The sequence below is a fragment of the Agelaius phoeniceus genome, chromosome 2 (assembly GCF_051311805.1).
Source record: "Agelaius phoeniceus isolate bAgePho1 chromosome 2, bAgePho1.hap1, whole genome shotgun sequence".
Classification (NCBI taxonomy): Eukaryota; Metazoa; Chordata; class Aves; order Passeriformes; family Icteridae; genus Agelaius; species Agelaius phoeniceus.
In genome coordinates this window covers 114,855,504-114,868,909 of record NC_135266.1, presented here as the reverse complement: position 1 = coordinate 114,868,909, position 13,406 = coordinate 114,855,504, and positions in this window count along the sequence as shown.

Sequence of the window (13,406 nt, the reverse complement as noted above, 5' to 3'; positions counted from 1 at the left end):
TGACAGTTTGGGATTATAGGTAAAAAGGTACTTGCTGAAGCAATATTTCATGTTTTCAATTGATCCCCTTGTTTAAGATGTGGGTTTTCCAAACTGAAGCTCAGAAATGGTAGAACTCTATTACGAGGTGTGGGGGTTTTTTTGTTTGATTTGGCTTTCCTCTTTTGTATTTTAAATTGTCCAGACAGTCAAGTGAAGGCATGTAGAAGGTTCTGTTGTCCTTGCACAGCATTGATTCCTCCAACCACAACCTAAGGTTGTCTAATCACTTCTGATAAAATAAAAGTGAGGATGACACCAGTGTTAACTCTGGATTGATTTGTATTTTGGGACAGACTTTTGCCTGTCTTTGGGAAAGCTGGGATTCACCTTGGTCAAAGCTGTGTCTCCTCTCTGTGCATCTTTCTACCTGCAACATGAAGCCTGATTTTATCTCTGGAGGTTTTGTTTGGGATTTTCTTCCCAAAGATGCTGTGAGTTCCCAGGTGTGGCTCTGATCTTGCTTGGGAATCTGTCACCACACAAAATATACATACAGTGGGTTGGTGGGTTTATAAATTTTAAGTTTCCCTAAACCAACTTTTTGTTTATTTACCAGCTGAAGTAATAGAACTCTCACACAGACTGCTTTGAGCCCAGGAACTGTAGCTAAATTAGGTGATCTTTAAAGAGAAACAAACAAACCACCAAAAAACCCCAAACCAACAGTACAACAAAAGAGAACAGAACTTAAAACCTCAAAACTCCCCTGATATTGATTCAAGGATTTGCAAAGAAAGAGAAGCTGCTTTAAACAGTAATTTGTTGTGATTGATTTGGCTTGCAGCTTGAGATTTGGGTCTTATTTCTCATCTGCATTTATCTGGTTTGAGCTCAAAGCCTTGGACATGGTTCATCCTTTTGTGTTTTAGACTGAAGAGGGCCCTGCTGTGAGATCAGGTAACAGGAACACAAAAGTTTCTATGATCATCTCTGCCCCCAGCTTCCTCTTTGGAAAGCAAAATCAATTCAATTAACCCATCCTCATCTTCTTAAAGAATGTTTCTTTTTGTGGCTCTCCGAACCTCCTTCAGTTGTTCCTCATCCTCCTGGAAGGCTCAGGGCCAGCTGACCAATATCTACAATTATATAGGAAACAAAGCATCAAGTATAGAATGCAAATATCAATGATAGTTTAGTGCAGGTAACTCTAAGAGGTCAATTTAGTTGTAGGTAGGCTGAGCAGTGTATCTGGGTGAAGTGAGAACTGATCTGTCTGTTCCCAGTGAGTTTTGTGGCACTTAGGAAGCATTTGATGGCAGTAATTCAGCTGTTAAATGCATAGTAAATGGGTATTACAACAAGCAACAGGATAAATACAAGAGCAGATGCTTGTTCAATTTTCAGCAGTATGATTTCTCACTGCCCAGCTCAGTTTTTACATCTATTTAGATACAACAACAGAAAATTAATTGCTGAATATCACTGTTTCTTTCCAGTGTAAGGCCACTGTATTATTATTATTGGTAGTAGTAATAGTATCCTGTTCAAAACTTTGCAATCCATTTCTTGTTTTCAATGGATCACTTGATTAAAGCAGCTGCTTGAATCTCACAGATTTCAGAAATTCCAGTGGAATCCCAACATTTGGTAAATGTGCTCAGCGGGAACGCTTCCAGAAATCAGTTTCTGAGTGTACATTTGTATTTTTAGTGCATGCCACAGCCCCAAATTACCTGCTGATGTAAATGAGGGAAAAATGTTAGGTTAAGCCCACTTATACCAGCAGGAAATCTGGTCTGGGATTTGCTGTGATGAGCAAAAATATGTGTATATACTGGAGTTCATTTTACAAAGCTGGCCCAGCATTGCTGCCCAGGGGTAGGAAAGCATAAATACCACAGCAGGAGTAGGAATGAAATGTTATTTAACCATGCTTGTTCTTTCAAAAATATCCTCCAGAGAAAAGAACATGAGCAAATCTATGTATTTTGATACAGTGTACTTATTTTAGTAGGGAGAATAATCATACAGCTAATTTTGAATTTTGCATGTTAAGTAGCAAACACCACTGCTCAATACCTTTAGTCAACAGATAAAAGTGTTTGCTTCTAATTTTCCTCATGTATTTCCAAGACATGGTGCAAATAAAGAGGATGATCTGTGATCATGTCACAGCACAAAAGCACACCCAAATTTACCAGAATCAGTATTTGGGAAATACTGTTTGCTTTAGCTCTGAAAATCAATGTAACTATTTGAACAAAAGTGTAGTTTTTAGAAAATATCTAATGTTATCTAATGTGTCATAAGACAAGGACTTCAACTTAGTGATTTTTTTTTTTTTTTTTTTACAATTAGATCTCCTGTCTCGTTTTCCAGATATGCAGCTTTGGCTGGAATATTAATTTTTTAATTGTGGTTTTGAGTTTGTTTCTTCAAAATACATGCCAGCAAGTGGGGATTTTCTTTCTGGCTCATCTGCTGATAAACACATGGAGCTATTTCCAGTATAAAAAATCTGCATAAACAGTAGCTCCATGATAGCCAGGTGATTGTAACATCAGCTGCAAATACTCACAAGCAAGACTTTTGCTGGATGCCTGTTGAGGAGATCCATTGTATCAGATTTTGGCCAGTTTCCTGGAAATTTGTGGTGCATCCATTTCAAACCTCAGCCAAGGCGGGCTGCGCCTGCTGCACGCACAGAAGAGAAATGCTCCTGCCTGCAGTAGCATTTAATTTTTTCCTTATACATTGTAAAGTTTTATGGAGCAGAGCTGTAACACAGCAGTGCAGTGCACAGCTCCTCGGTGCTGCTGTAATTATTCAATGGAATTTGGGCATGATTCAGGAGGTAATGGGCTGTGGCAGCTCAGCTCCTCTGCCGGGATTTTGCTGCTCTTCCCACCTTGCTGATGCTGCTTGGTGGTGTGCAGGGCTTTGGGGGAGCCAGGCTGGGGAGCAAACTCTGCAATCTTCAGTGCTCTGGGGAATAGGGGAGGTCTTCACTCATCCTCCTTCACCCTCCCCACTCAGTGAGGTTCCAATTCTCAGATTTAGAGCAGGTTCTGTCTCCCGGAGCAGAGGTGTGAGAAAGCCCATCTTCTTCCTTTGATTAATGCTAATAGGATTTGTGGCCATAAAGCACCACGCAGGGAGCTGAGAGTCTGTGCCAACACGATTTTTTTAATCTTCTGTTGCTTTATATATAACCTTTCATAAGCAGTCAACAGCATTCATTCTGCACAGTTGAAAGAATCGGCACCAGCAGGGGGTGAGAAGGTGTCTTCATCAAATTGGAGTCATTTACTGACACATGTAACCAGCTCTGTGCACCATGGAATGTGTTAATGATGCAGAGTCTGTCAGCCCCGGGCCATCAGCTGAAATCAGGCCCAAGCTGGCAAAGATCAACACTCCTTGCTCTCTGTTGGTTGTACAGGACATGGTGTGGAAGTAAATTTTCAAATCTGTCCCAGTGCCTGTTGGAGTGTGAGTTTTGTGCTAAGGGCATCTGGCTGGTTTGCTTCCTGCACGTGCTGTCTTAATTGAAATGAGAAGTTTACAGTCTGATCCCAAAGCCAGTGAGATCCCTTGAAGGATGGTTTCTTTCAGTGGGCTTTGTGTGCATTTCTTGCCAATGCTTTAATCTAAGTGACCTCATAGGTTGTATCCAGAGGGTGACTCAGTCTTGATATTAGAGAATGCTGATGTTGGGATAACCATTCATATTTTTCTTTAAAAAACACCGAGGCAATTGACGTAGAGATAATACCATCCTCAAGTCCCTGCTCTACTCTTGACAAGTATAGAACTTTTGTTGAGTGCTCTGGGGTTTTCTTGGTTTTTTGTTTTATTTTTCCTTTACTAACAAGATACCCTTGAAACAAAATATTATTCAATATCATTAAAGAAGTTGAATCTGCTGTAGGCGTATATTCAATAAAAAGTAATTTATAATTTCTCTCTAGAAATCTAAGAATTTCCAACTTTTCCAACTAATTTTTAGATAATTCCTAAGTTCCTACCTACCTTGAACTATCCTTAAATTGTCTTTAGGTGGAGGAAAATAAATTGAAGCTAACAAATATCCCAGAGCCTTGTCATTTCAAAGCCTGGTCTTCCATGTCGGTTGTGATGTGCTGCCATTATTCAAGAGGCAGATTAGGCAATCATCTTAATAAAATGTGAATAAGATAAATGCAGAAATATCAGGTGCTGCTGGAGCATACTTCACTAAGCAAAGTATTTGCAGTTACTATTAAGTAGCACATAAGTCAATAGAGTACCTGAACAGAAGGTGGTGTATGTTGTTGTTCCAAGAAAATTTGGAGTAATTGCCTTTATTATTAAAATGGATGGCTTTTTCTATATCTGAGTGCTCTCTTCTCCTCTGCCTTTCTCCCTTCCTGTAGTAAATGCCATCTAATTTATAGTGGTATACCAAATTACTTGGCCATCCAGGATATATTTGCTGTGAAGAGATGTAAGTGATAGTAAAGGAGGAGGAAATTCGCCCTGTGGGGTTTTTTTGTTTGGCCCTTTTCCCCTTCTTCTTTCTTTTCCCTTTCCCTTTTTTTTTTCTTTGACATGTACTCCTTTCTAGATATAGCCCAGAACTGAGTGGGAGAGGTTGAGTGAATCGGTAAAATTTCCATTTTATTCCTCTTTGGAAAGTATGCACATTAAATAACACTTCCAGACCAATTTTATTGTTCCCTTACAACTGTTAGTGACTGTTGTGGTGATGTGAGGTAATCACAAATCCAGTCTCATATTTCCTTGTGTTCTGGTGGGATTTTAAAGCTTGATGTGGTAGCTCATAGGTTGATGCCTTAAGGAGCTGGCAGAGGGGCGAGATGGAGTTGAGGAATAAAGTGAATTTTATTGAAGAGCCTTCAAAGGCCACACCCTGGCAGTACCAGACCCACAGTGGTGGCAGTGCCCAGATGGCTCCAAGATGGAAGCCAGAGGGCTTGGCCACGAAATCTCACATTTTTATAAGTTTTAGTCCATATTCATACAGGAGTCCAATTAATAGTTTCAAATGATGAAGTTTCATCCTCCTTGCTTGCTTGCCCACCCTCCTCTTCTCACGTTGTTTATTTGAAGAGATTGTCCTTGAGTCTCCAGCTAGAATAGGATTGTTTTGTCTCCAGCACCCTGTGAAAAGATCCTACTAACACTTAATATAAAGGTAAAAGCTGCACACCAAAACAGAACAGAAAAACATAAAACCCAAGGAACCAGTGCACAGAGCCCTGGAGTGAGGTGTTCTGCCAGCCTGGCTTGGCTAACAGGCACAGAAAGCAGGACAGCCCTTAGAGCCCCTCCCAGAGCAGAGTGTGTTTTGTGGGTGTCTGGCAGGGAGTGGAGCCGCAGTTCTCTGCACCCAGCAGCCAGAGAAGGTGTCATCTGCAGCAAATCCATCTCCACAATGACAGCAGGCAGGCAGACAACTGCCTGCTTCGTGTCTGTTTTGTTCAGAGATGCTGTTCTCTGAAGGAAACGGAATTTTTCTCTCCCTTTCCGTATTTTTAGTTGAAAAATGGATTTTAAAAGATGTGGTTGACTCCACTTTTCTTTCCATTCTCCTTAGGCGTGTTGCTTTTAACTTCAGTAAAATTCCTAGAAATGCAGCATGCCTGTGTGGCTCATTACTTGTATTTTAAAGGACAGAGACAAACCCAACCCTGGCTCACATTTTGAATTAACTCTTTTGTTAATCTGGGGTGTGCAAGGCTTACAAAGAAAATGGTTTGTTTTCATTTCTTCTATCTAGGAATCTCTATTGCCTTTACTTGCCTTTTTTTTAATGCCAATAGAAAAATAGCATCTAAGACTTACCAAAATACTGCATATTTGTCCTGTTCTAGGTGACATTAGCTGACTTTGTGTTTGGGTTTTTTGTTTGTTTTTTGGTTTTGGGGTTTTTTTGTTGTTGTTTTGGGGTTTTTGGTTTTTCTGTTTCTTTTGGAGTGTTTGGTTTTTTTTATGTCAGGTGAAACATTATAAACATACTAATTCTCTTCTCTGGTTTCCAGTTTATGAAACACAAAGTAAAATATCTTACCATAGGGTGTGCCTAAACTACAGCTGAGTAGTGCTGAGGGTGCTGCCTCACCCACTATAAAATGACAAGGAAAGCTCAGTAAAGTTCAGATTTACTTCATGAGAGCTAAGAAATAACATCCTTATACTCATGTAGCCTCTGTTTCACCTTTTCTAGAACTTTTCATACCAAAGTCTGAGCTCTGCGATTAAACAAAACACTTGCATTGAACCAAGTACCTCATTTTTAAAGGATTTTGAACAAGTTTCAATTGCATTTATACCCAGTTGCACCCAAAGAGTCGTCTCTTGTAAAATGTTTTTTATTTATTGCCAGAAATTCAGGATTACTCAAGGTTTTAATATGAGACTAATGGTTGACTGGCCCAAGTAAAAAGAGTTTGTTCATTTTGACTCCTGGGGACTGAAAGGGGGAGCTCCCTTCCCTCTCTCCCCCATGTTTAGGGCAGGTGGATCATCTTCTGTTACACACACAGCTTTAGGATTCTTCTGACAAAATTGTTGAGAGGGGAAAAAAAAGGGTTCTGAGACCAGAACAGCTTTTCAGATTTATTTCTGGATTTGCTGAGAAGTTGCTGGTCTTTCTATCATTGATGCTTGGGAGCCTTATTTGAGATAACAGAAGAAATGTGGAGCACAATATTCAGAGTGCAATGGGGTGGGTCAGTGAGTACAATAACACAGCTCTGTAATCCTGCCAGGAATCAGCAGCAGGTTTGTCCCTTGGCCACGGTGCCTGTCACTGATAGTGCTGCCCTCTCCCTTCCTCTGCATCCTCCTGCTCTCCATTCACCTCACACGAGGCAGCCACAGCACTGACAATGAGAAATACATTGCCATGTGTCACCTCTGAGATCTGGCCACTAAATATGTTAAACAGCTCACACAGAACGAGCAGGGGGTGGAAATTTAAATTTTTCTTCCCCCCCCCCCCTTTCTTTCCCCCCCTCTTTTTCCCCCCCCGCTTTCTTTTTTCCCCCTTTTTTCCCTTCCCCCTTTTTCTTCCCCCTCTTTTTCTTCTTCTTCTTTTTTATGTGTTAAATCTCCACAGTGCTTCCAATCTTTCTGAACTCAAGGGTGTCTCTCAACTTGAAATACTTTATTCCCATTTTGTGCAGCAGTGTAACTCAGTGCAGCTCAGCTCCTGGAATGAGTTCAGCAGGCAGACACTAAAAGGGCTGGAGAAATTCTCCTGCTGGGCTTGTTAAGCATAGGGGAGGGATGGATTTGGGGTACATTTATGGAGATTTTAGGGAAGATTGAACAACAATTCACCGTAATGCATGGTGCAGAGATGGATTCAGCTTGAAACAAGGGGTTCAGACAGGATATAAGGAGAAAATTTTTCCCCATGAGGGCAAAGAGCAGGTGCCAGAGCAGTTCTGCAGTCTCCAGCACTGGAATGTTTCAAGATGAAAATTATTAAAGCTCTGAACAACCTGGTCTGACCATATGGCTGCCCTTGGCCTCAGTGGGAGATAGAACTAGAGATATGCAGTCTGAATTATCCTATAAATCACTTTTTGCTAATGGAAAATAGAAGTAAGTTTATGCAGTCAGCCTTGATTAAAAGAAGGAGATCAATTATGGAAGGAATTAATTGATGGATGTCATATGAGAGATAAAAGTTTTATTGTTTAAATTGCTTTTTCTGGCAATATTTGGACAGTTCACAACTGCAACAAGCAATTACAATGATGTTGAAACAGAATTAACTTTGTGGGAAATGTTTGCTTGAAAGGCTGGGTAAAATCTCCCTTAGTCAGTGGTGCCTGCAAATGTTCTGTGTCGTTTTTGACCTTTCCCTCAGTGCTTCTGCTTTCACCTCCTGCACTCCTCTGTGTGCCAGTGGAACTTAATGCTGGTTTGAACTCAGTTCAGTCTCTGTGGAGTGCAAGTCAGGGAATGTTGCAGAAGGGCAGCAGTACAACAGTAGGTGGCACAACAGTTTGATAGACTTCCGCCTCTCAAGACCTTCCTCCCCAAAGATTCTTATTTTTTTCTTTTTAATTGCTTACAAGACTTATTTAAAATTGTATTCATCAAGAGCAGAGGAGAAATACATTAATCTCATGTAATCCTCATTCCACTTTCTGTACAAGGGATGAGGGGAGGAGTGCTGGATGAATAATGGGTACTTTAGACTAGGATTCAGTTTGTAGATAAAACTTTTTGAAACTGGGAAATGCTTCAAAAGTTAAGTGTGTTCTCTTTGAAACCCAGCCTTCCTCTGCTTAACTGGTCAAGTTGTAGGAGAGCAGTGCTTGCAACTCAGTATGACAATGTTATAACTTAATTTAAGTTTAATTACTAATCAATAGAGCTTTTACTGCTGCTTAGAAAATCTACTGGATCTTGTGCCATTAAAACTTACTAATAACTCTTAACTCTTCAAAGAGGAAAAAAAAATGCTCTGTGCACAAGTGTATTCAATATTCAAAATAAAATAAGGAAGAAACTTGTGTTATAGACAGCTGTGTATTATTTCCCATGAAAGTAATCCCTTGCTCAAATGTACCCAGGCATGTGGCTTGAAGGCTGACCAATGTATTCATTCTTGGGAGGATGGACCTTTGAATTTAGATACAAACTCTGATTTGGGTTGCTGATATACAATATGTTTCTGGTTAAACTCTGTAATAAAAAAATGACACATACAGAAGAGAGAGGAAATGCCAAAACCAGTTCATTTGGTGCACGTACTTAATGCAGTCAATCAAAACATATTAACCTTTATAAGCACTTTAAACAGAATTTTTCGTTGCCTCTAAATCTGAATTTATCTAAAAAGAGTGTTTGGGAGAAATGTCTCCATATCAGTGTTTTCTGGAGTGTTTAACAACAGCTGTTGTGCTCAACAGGAGGGATCAGCATATTTTACTGTCTTTGTTTAATGGTGACCTCACTCAGGCCTGAGGTTTTTAAGTGCCCCTACATTAAAAAAAAAAAAAAAAGAAAAGTTAAATAACAGGAGCAAAGAAGGCACTAATATTAGCAAGATCACAGGCTGCCTCTCTAAACACCTTTAAGAAGAGGCCTGGGTTAATCAGTTGTGCCTCACATAATGTGCATCATTAAATGATTTCATGGAATCAGCCTTGGAAGGGAAGGGTGAGAGAGATCAGTTTAATTTTGCTGAATTATCCTCTTACAAAAGTTACAGAAAAGGAAAGGTGGAGTGGATTGAGAGCTGCTGTAAATCTGTGCTTGCTTTGAAGTGGCTGGAGTTGCAGCACTGCAGTTATAACTCTCAAGCTAATTTTTGCTCAAAAATCCATTTCAGTATAGTGGCTGCTCTGTTTCCATGTGAAAATAGGATCATTTCAGTGCCCTGCAGGTGTTTTCAGAGAAACCATGTAAACTTCCTCTCCCTCTCTTCTAGATTTTATTTTTCCCCTTTTTCTGCCTGTGGATGCTTTCTGAGATGGGCACATGAAGTTCTGCCCCCCTAGATTCATGCCTTTGTGTCTCATTTGTAAATAATGCCTTCCTTTTCTGAGGGTAACTTAGTAGTACAAAGATACCACGTTTCTCTAAATAAAAGGAAATAAACTGAAACCCTAGAAAATCAGCGCTAGATCTGGTAAGTGCAGGTGGGAAATGTGCAGGTACATGTCTCAGTTGTATAAAAACAATAATGTTACCAAGAGTGCTAAGAATTAATTAACATTGATGTTAAAAAGGAGGGCTTTTATGTGGCTTGTGCAATGTGATTGCTGTACTTCAGATTGTGACCTTATTCTGAGTTTCACAGAACCCACTGGCATCTCATTCTTAGATTTTCAGAGAAATGCTGCATTCCTGGGTTTATTTTTTACTCTCTCTTCAGAGTGTGATGGGCACCTTTCTTTCAGTGCCCTCTTTTCTTTTATTCCCAACATTGTAATTTTTTATTTTACACACACACACACACACACACAGAGTAGCTGCTAATTTCAATGCTTCACCTCAGATGTTTGTCATCTTGTAGCAGTAATTTGTTTTGTAGGGGTGGAACTGAGCTGGAGGAAGACATGACACGCTGACACCGTTTGGTTTGATCCCTGCAGGGCTGTGTGATGGAAGGACACTCAGCCTGCTTGGACTGGAGGAGTGCCAGGAGCAGAACATCCTTTCCTTATATCTCTTGGCAGAGGGAACAGTCAGCCAGACAACAGCTCTGCTTCAAACATTTGATTTATTTTTGTTTGAGATGGGATTTGTTGCGCATAATCACTGATGTTGTTTGAAATCTGCCAAAGCCACCAAATTTTGTCAGCTGTCAGCTTTAAGGTCAGTACTCCTGCATTGCATATATGAACTTGGAAACAGCTTGGCTGGATTTTGACTCCTGGCCCCTTGCTTTGTCTGGTGTTTACAGACACAGGTTAAGATCTTTGGTCTGTAAAGCTTTCCCAAGTGAAATGAGCTAACTGCGTCCCTGTGAAACCTTAAAACTTCACTTGGCAGAGCATCTTCTGTCCAGGTCATTCAGAGGAGAGGCTGTTTAGGATGTGTTGCCAGCCAGGCTGGGATTTCCTTGGGATGCTAAGCATGCCTTGCAGAGCTTGCCTTTGAGCCACAGGTGTTTGGTACGTGGCAGGGCAGAGCCAGAGGGATTTGTGAGCTTGCTGCTGCTGGGAATTATTGGCATAATCCCTGCTTTTTAAGTAGGAGCGAATTTACAGCCTGCTTGAGGTAGCGGATGTAGAGGATGACTCTGGAAGAGCATGGGGTGCCAAGGGGGGCATAAAAGGGAACTTGTGAGTGTGGCTGAGTGCTTCTCTTGCCAGTGATACCTGGGAGTCCTTCACTTCTGAACAGCACCAAGCCCCCACTGAAACAGAGAGTGCCATCTCCAGATGGATTCTCAATATAAAATTCTTGTCTTCTCATTTAATTAAATGTTGCTAATAAATCAATTACCCCCTTGGATCCTAATGTGATTTCAGTCACACTAGCTGAACAGGTTTTTTTCCTTGCAGCAGTCGCTTTCATTTTGTTCTGTGCATTTTTACAGTGATGAGACTCCAAGCTGCTCAGTGCTTTTGATGGCTCTGTTTTACAGTTTTATACAGTGAACATCCCCAAAACAGTCAGAGGATGCTAGATGTTGAAAGATAAACTAGACTATTGAGCTTTTAGTGACAGTAGAACTTGCACAGAATAGGAACAGTAGGTGTCTGCAAACAAATCTACTTTTTCCCCCATTTTGTTCTCATCTTTCCATTATATTTCCTAAAGTCACAGAATGTCCCAAGTTGGAAGTGACCCACAAGGATCATCAAAGTCCAACTCCTGGCCTTGCACTGAATTTTTTTTTAAACTTTAAACTGCAGTTTAGAATGAACAAATTTATTCACGAAAATGTCTCCAACCTCCCCGCTGGGGAATTTTGGAAAGCTGAGTTTGCTGTGAGGTTTTTTGCACACTGTTTGTAACTTTTTTACTCTAAATTTTGTATGTAGTCTGGCACTGCTGATGTAAACTAAAATTATGGCCCCATTCAGTTAAAGGCAGTAAGTTTGTTTTAGGCTTGACTTAAATCACAAAATCTCTTCAGGGCTGTCGGAGGAATGGTTCTCTTTCATGTTCTCATAGGGATACTCCTTTGTGTACTCAAATAAGTTCTTCACTAAGTCAGAATTAGCCTAAAATTTGTAGTTTAGGCATTCACAGCAGGTATAAAATTAGCACATTAAATATATTCCCAGGTGAAGCATAGTGCAACTTCCTGTTGATCAAAATAAGTTTTCTGATTTTTTCCATCTAAGTGACTGCCATAAATGTTATCCACTGAGAGTGATACATAGTTCTACTTCTATGCTATCCTGCCTTTAGTAGATGTAATCAAAGATTTGCTTAATTTATTGGTGTTTTTCTTAAAGATTTGAAAATCACAATGCCAGTGGTGAGCCTCAGATTTGTTACTGACATGTCTTCTGATTTTCAAGCTTTGAGGGCTGAAAACATTTTCATGCTGAAATAGAGATTCCTACATGATCTGTACATGAGGAGAAAGAAAAATACAGAATTTTTTGGGGCTTTCACTGAGCACCTGAGTTGGAAGTGTTCTGTTCAGTGTCCATCACCTGTGCCAGCCTGTTTAGCTTCAGGGTGGAACACACTATTTCAGAAAGGGCACAGGGCTTGCAGTCAGTGCCTCGTGGCTGCCCTGCTCTGCCCCTGGCCTTGATCTCTCTCTCCCACTTGTGTCACAAAAAAAAAAAAAATCCCAGTGACTTGGGCTTTTTGAGACCAACTCCCATACACGGAGCTCTTTCTCATTCTTGTGCAGAATTTAGCTGGGAGACATGGGTGTCTTGAGCTACTTAAACATTCAAAAAGTATTTTTTGTTTGCTCATTGATTGTCTGGGTTTTTTTATTCCAACAACAGGAATTTTTAGATTCCAATCAAAAGGGGGTTGATTTTCCTTCTGAGAGTGGATTACAAGGGATCTTCTCTGAATGCACAGAGAATCATCCCTGCTCATAGGATGGGCAAAACTGAAGCACAGGGCTCTATTCTGAAGTTAGGAGGTTTCATGCAAGCTCTTGTGAAATGTCCCAGGGCAAACAGTCCATGCTGGTGTGATGGTACATAAATCTGTATTTGGGTATGAAAACCATCAGTGATGGCAGGAATGATACACTAAAGGAATTATTTTCTATATTAATCAGTCCTAATTCAGTCTAAGTAATGGTAAGAGAAAAGTTTTACCAGTGTAAAATTGTTTGTTCAGTTACACTTTAACTGTGTGAGAAGATGTTTCCTGGCAGTATTTATATTTCATTCTATACCTTGAAGAGTTCCTTTAAAATCCTTCTAAAAATTATTTGGGGTTTTCTGGGGTTGTTTTTTGTTTGTTTGGGGGTTTTGTTTGTTTCTTGTGTTTTAATTTTTTTTGTGGGTTTTTTTTTTTTTTGGGGGGGTGTTGAGATAATATAATAAAATATCTTAATTCTTGAGATAATATATTAAAATATCTTAATTCTTGTGTTAATTAATCACTGGCCAGTGGTTCTGCATGGCAATGAAGCCAAATCCTTGTCATGACTTTCAAATGTCAGTGCCCACTGCTGTGGCTTGTGGAGACAAACAATCTCTTGATACACAAAAATCCTTCTGGGATGCTGAGAACTCTTGAACTCTGCTGTTGTAAGTTGAAAAGGGTTTAGATTTGCATGGAAAGATTTTTATAAGATGTCCTATTCCAAAAGTGTTTGGAGACTAAAACTGCAAAAGGAATAAATTGGACCAAAGTCCTTCATTGGCCTATCTAGTGCTAAGAATGAATGTGCTCTTTGAGCTACACACAATATGCAGAAATATTTCATTTATGGAAAGAGAATGGGTTCAAGTGACCTTTTA